Here is a 5,982-nt window from a genome sequence, read left to right as displayed (position 1 = left end):
TGCCTTTGAGTTCTGCCTTATTTTACAGTCTAGCATTAAAACACTCAGGATTTAAGATCTAAAAGATTGTTGAACAACCGGTTTGTCCCCAGAAAGCACTTAGGACTTTATTGGAGAAATGAGGACAGATTGGATTAATGTAGTCATTTTTAACATAGGAAAAAAATGCATAAAGCCATCATTTACATAATAAAGAGCAAAAGCCTGCCATACCTTTTAAAAGCATTATTTCATTAAAGGATTTAGTGATTTTACAGTAAATTAAAATAAGTATGCTGTTCATAATATGTTAATGAAATTGGAACTTAGCAGATTTAGCAAAATATATAAATCTGAAGAATTTATAAACACATAGTCTGAACCATGTGAATTTATGTTAAAATTACTTTTTAACATAACTTATAAAAACACATAATTTTTATTTGAACAATAAGAAAAAATAGTTTGAAAATTTTATGATGAAGTAAAAAACATTATAATGAAGTGCATACATTATTATTATGTGAAAGTATGTTTGCAGTTAATTTTGAAATAAAGTTTTATTAAATGACAAATTGGCAAATATTTGAAAATATTATTTTCATGACAAAATAAAAATTTATCATTCTATTTTAATAAACACTGTGAACTGCATAAGCTGAATGCTTCTAACAAAAAGCAAATGAATACGTTCTTTTTTCTTAAATTTTACATTGGTACTTGATAGGAACAAGATACTTATTTCAGCATCTTCATGTAGCAAAATTGAACACTGATCTTCCATCAATATGTGTTACTATCTATAGTGAAATACACATTTAGAATGATATAGAATCATAAAATCAATTGAAGTATGTATGAAGCTCCACCGTGTTCCTGAGAGATGGTTCCCATTGGAAAAACTCCACGTGTATCTCTAAAATATTCTAGAAGAGTTTCTTCTGGATTGAAAGTGACACAGGTGAAGTTTTTGGCTCCATACTGGAACATAGAAAGTGAACAATACACATTATCAGTGTTCTTCAACTCCCTGTCCCTGAATGCTGGTGAGGGAAATTTGGAGTGTACATATCTGATCAGTTTAGGAGGTGATGAAATGTGAAGAAAGTGTGTCTCTGAACATCTAAAAGAACAGGTCATTGGGCTACTGTCTTAAGTTCTTCAGGAGTTTCTGGTAATATTAAGGAGTGAGTATATAGGTTTATAGGTTACATAGTTCCCTGTAACATATCGAAGGAAAAAGAGAATGGCAGGAAGGAATGGAATGGGGTGAGGAATTAATTAAAATAATACAAATGTAGTCTTAGATTAATAGAAAAATGAGATTCTAGAACTCTGCAATTTTTTTTAATTTTTTAAAAAAGGTTTATTTATTTTTGACAGAGAGACTGAGACAGAGAGAGAGAGAGAGAGAGAGAGAAAGAGAGAGAGAGAGAGAGAGAGAATGCAAGTAGGAGAGGAACAGAGGGAGAGGGAGACACAGAATCAGAAGCAGGCTCCAGGCTCTGAGCTGTCAGCACAGAGCCTGATGTGGGGCTTGAACCCATGAACCATGACCAGAACTGAAGTTAGATGCTTAACTGACTGAGCCACCCAGGCACCCTCTGGGACTCCCCAGCATTAATTGTGGTAGCTTGTTCATTACTCTGAATATGGGTGCTCAAATATTTGTATAGCAAATGAGTAACTTTTCTCTTACTGTTAAGAAACAGATGGCTAATGTAGCACTTCAATGTATTTTAATAATAATAATCTAACATCCTTAGATAAGCCTGATCCATCAAAAAAATGTTCAAATGTTCCTTATCTAGTAGACAATCTTTTTGACCTTCAGAATCATGGCAAATCTCGAAGACACCCAGCTTTGACTGACAGACACAGCTACTGTGCTAGAAAGAACACCGAAGACGAAATTATTAGACTCAGAATATAGTTCTGGGTCAGTCACTGTCTAGTTGTTTGGCCTTGGACAATCTACCACATCTGATTTGGTTTTCTCATCAGTGGCCAGCTCTGAACATATCAGTAGCATCAGATGATATCAGATGTTCTGAAGAGACTTGAAAACTGTGGAGGGCTATACTAATGTAAAGTATTAGAATCGGTCCATGTTCAGATGATTCATTTTGTCTTAGTCATTCAGTTAATGTCTACAACCATCCTCTAACTACTAATCAGGAATAAAGAAGCCACACTGTGCCAGCCCTTCACATTGGCCCTTTATATATATTTTATTTAACCCTCAATCAAGTCTATGAGGATGTATTCATAGCCTTTATATTATAGGTCAGATAAAAGCTGAGTGAGGTAAATACCATATAGCTAAATTTAGAATCCAGGCCTTTTCTTTTTTTAATATTTATTTATTTATTTTGAGTGGCGGAGGGGCAGAGGCAGAGAGAGAGGAGGAGAGAGAGAATCCCAAGTAGGCTCTGCACTATCAGTGTAGGGCTCCATCCCACAAATCATGAACTCATGACCCAAGTCAAAAACAAGAGTCTGACACTTAACTGATAGAACCACCTAGATGCTCCAAAACCCAGGCCTTCTTAGTTCCAAATCCCATAATATTTTTTATTAAATCACAGTGGCTACAGTCATCCATTCATTATTCATTTAAAACCATACAGTTCACACGTATTTATTACAAACTTGCCATGCTCTAGAAAATGCAAAGCTGAAAATCATCACCACTGATTACCAGATTACCTAGTAAAAATAACACCCGAAGTTCTATTGTTCCGCGGTACATTTTCACACATGTAAGACCAGGAAGTCAAGCATCTTGCTCAAGTTCACATCGGCAGTTTGTGTAAGTTAAATCTCTGGAGCTCAAACCCAGGTCCTTTAGTTCTAAACTCTGGATCTTTCCGTCTCATCACATTGCAAGGGAGCATGGGATGTGAGGAGGTATGTGGCTTTCACCAATATTTGCATTTTCCTTCCTTCTTTCTCCAGATGGAAGCAATTTGAGAACTTGATCAAATCTACTCTGGATGTTAAAATATATTTGTATTCTTTATTAGTTGCCTAATAAGATTCATCCCTCACTTGGGGTAGCTGATACAGAGGCTGAGAAGTTTGATATTTTATCCCCAGAGCTGGGTGCTACAAATATAATCCTGATCCTACGTACAAGAGTAATTTTTGGCACCTCATCCATGGCGGTGGTGGCGACGGTCGCTGTGATGCCTGCGGTACTGGGTGGCTGACGCCCGGGACAGGAGTGGGCCCAGTGCCCAAAATCTCGGGGGCCGCCACTCTAGCGCGGCCTGCGCCATGGCCACCTCCGCTGCCTCCTCCGAGCATTTCGAGAAACTTCACGAGATCTTCCGTGGCCTCCATGAAGACCTGAGAAGGGTGCCTGAGCGTCTCTTGGGGACAGCAGGGACATAAGAGAAGAAAAAGCTGATCAGAGATTTTGATGAAAAGCAACAGGAAGCAAATGAAACGCTGGCAGAGATGGAAGAGGAACTACATTATGCACCTCTATCTTTCCGTAACCCTATGATGTCTAAGCTTCGAACCTACCGGAAAGACCTTGCTAAACTCCATGGGGAAGTGAGAAGCACACCTTTGACAGCCACAGCTGGGGGCCGAGGAGACATGAAATATGGCACATACGCTATAGAGAATGAACATATGAATCGGCTACAGTCTCAAAGGGCATTGCTTCTGCAAGGCACTGAAAGCCTGAACTGGGCCACCCAGAGTATTGAGCGTTCTCATCGGATTGCCACAGAGACTGATCAGATTGGCTCAGAAATCATAGAAGAGCTGGGAGAGCAACGTGATCAATTGGAGCGTACCAAGAATAGGCTGGTAAACACAGGTGAAAACTTGAGCAAAATTGGAAAGATTCTTCGTTCAATGTCCAGAAAAGTGACAACCAACAAGCTGCTGCTTTCCATCGTCATCTTACTGGAGCTGGCCATCCTAGGGGGCCTGGTTTATTACAAACTCTTTCACAAACATTGAACTTCCTAGAAGGAAGGGTTTGTGGACCAGAACTCTGACCCTGGTGTTAGGGACAGAGGATAAGCATAGTGCTGCTGTGAGGTAGCGGTTCAAAGATGGGCTGCGAAGCCAGACTCTGGGAGGAGGGAGGGAAGACAGAAAACTACTTAACTGTGAAGGAACAGCAACAAGACCAGTATGAAATACCAAGGTAAAAAAAAAAAAAGAGTGATTTTTTCCAGCTCTTTGACCACTTCCTAGACCAAAGTTTCCATTTTAATTCCGTTAATTAAAAAAAAAAAAAAAAAAGCCTTGCTTTGTTTTCAACTTGTACATAGTATAAGGCAGCTAGGAAATAATGCTCTAGTAGTCAATGAAATGTGACATGTTAAAATTGTAAAATCCAGTTTAGTAAGTATTTGCTGGGAATCTACCTTGAACTTGGCACCAACAATACTGGTTAACATTTATCTCATTTATTATGAGATGCATCATCCAATTAAACCTCTTAACCAGCCTGTGAAGTCTTATTCCCATTTGACAGATAGTAACCTGCACAAGGTCACACAAGTAATAAGTGGTGAAGTTTGAATTTGCTCTTAGCTACTACGTTACTGAGTTGAGAGCCACAAGCCAATTCCCATTTAGCAAACTGTGTTGTACATTTATTCTGTTCAATTCAAGCAACATTTATTGAATATCTACCATAATACGTCATCGAATTATTAAACATCTAATGAAAGAAGGTGAACACTTAAACAGATAATCTGAATGCCATGCAATCAGTCTAAAATAGAGTAGGCTATTGGAAACCAGAAAGGGCACAAGTAACTGAATAAGGAATATTGAATAGTGAAGCTGAATATTGAAGACCAAGTAGGAGCTTATTCAGGAAAAGAAGAAAGGGAAGATAAAGAATGTTGGAGAGAAGATGGAAATAAAGAATATTATAGAGAGAGGAATTATGGTGGTGGGCAGGGTGGGGGGTGGAGGAGGCAGGTGAGAGATTTAAGAGAGCATGATATGTTCAGAGAATGACACATAGTCTCATGTGGCTGAAACATGGTACCCACATAGGAGAGTAATGAGGATGAGGGCCAGGGGCCAGCTCACCAAGGGCCATAGATACTAAAGAGATTTATTTTTCTTGATGCACTTCACTGTGATTTATAGAGGCCTGAGCAGATTCATAATATTAGGCAAAAGAGGTCAAAGTTTAGGAAGCTTTTTCTCCAGTTCTGCTAATTCAAAGAGGTTTTTACAAAGCATTGTATACATATGTAAGAGTATCACTTCCCACTTGGCTCAGTAGAGCACCAAGAGGTGGGGGTGGGGGCTCCATATCCTGTTTCCTTATTAGCTGGCCACATATTTTCCTTCTTGATGACATTACTGTCACTGCTAGAAAGAGCATTATTCACTAGGAACTGAAGGACATCAATTAGCTCCTGAAACAGAGCAGTCATCAGTCACAAAGTGATCTTGGTCATTATCCACCTGGGCAGGGGCAAATCCTCTGATCTCAGGATGACAGGGACGGTATTGAGGCCCTCGAGGCCTCCAACCCTCTGCCCTCCTGCCCCCTTTGTAAATAAGATTATTGCTGCTGCTTCTGCCTGGTTTGCCCACAGAGATACAGAAATCCTTCAGGGGACAAATAGATAAGGACTAAGCAGGAGAATCTTTTAAAACCATCCAAAGCAACCCAACTCTACACCTGACCCAAGTGTAATTATTTCATTCATATCAAATAACACAGATAGCTTTTCAATTAAGAATTTGAGGTTATTAAGGGAAGGAAGCAACGAAGAACATTTTTTGAGTTATGCTGTAGGGGGCTGGAGTAAAGCTTTAAAATATTCTGGCATGAATCCTTTCCCAATTTAATTGCCTATTTCACAGTTTTTGTAAAGATTTTACCATGCATATATTCACAAAGTCTACACAAAGAAATTTTGTGTCTTTTGAAGGTGGTGGAGGGGTTGCATATTTTTTTCTTTCTTTCTTTCTTTCTTTCTTTCTTTCTTTCTTTCTTTCTTTCTTTCT

At 38.8% G+C, this 5,982-nt stretch overlaps 1 pseudogene; it reads left to right on the top strand.

Annotated features, from left to right (window-relative positions):
• Window positions 1-3,258: 3,258 nt before the first annotated feature.
• LOC115296757 lies at window positions 3,259-3,957 on the top strand (annotated as a pseudogene).
• Window positions 3,958-5,982: the final 2,025 nt, after the last annotated feature.

This window comes from Suricata suricatta, chromosome 7, assembly GCF_006229205.1.
Source record: "Suricata suricatta isolate VVHF042 chromosome 7, meerkat_22Aug2017_6uvM2_HiC, whole genome shotgun sequence".
Classification (NCBI taxonomy): Eukaryota; Metazoa; Chordata; class Mammalia; order Carnivora; family Herpestidae; genus Suricata; species Suricata suricatta.
Note: the sequence above shows the minus strand (reverse complement) of the source record. Positions and strands in the feature narration are given on the sequence as shown.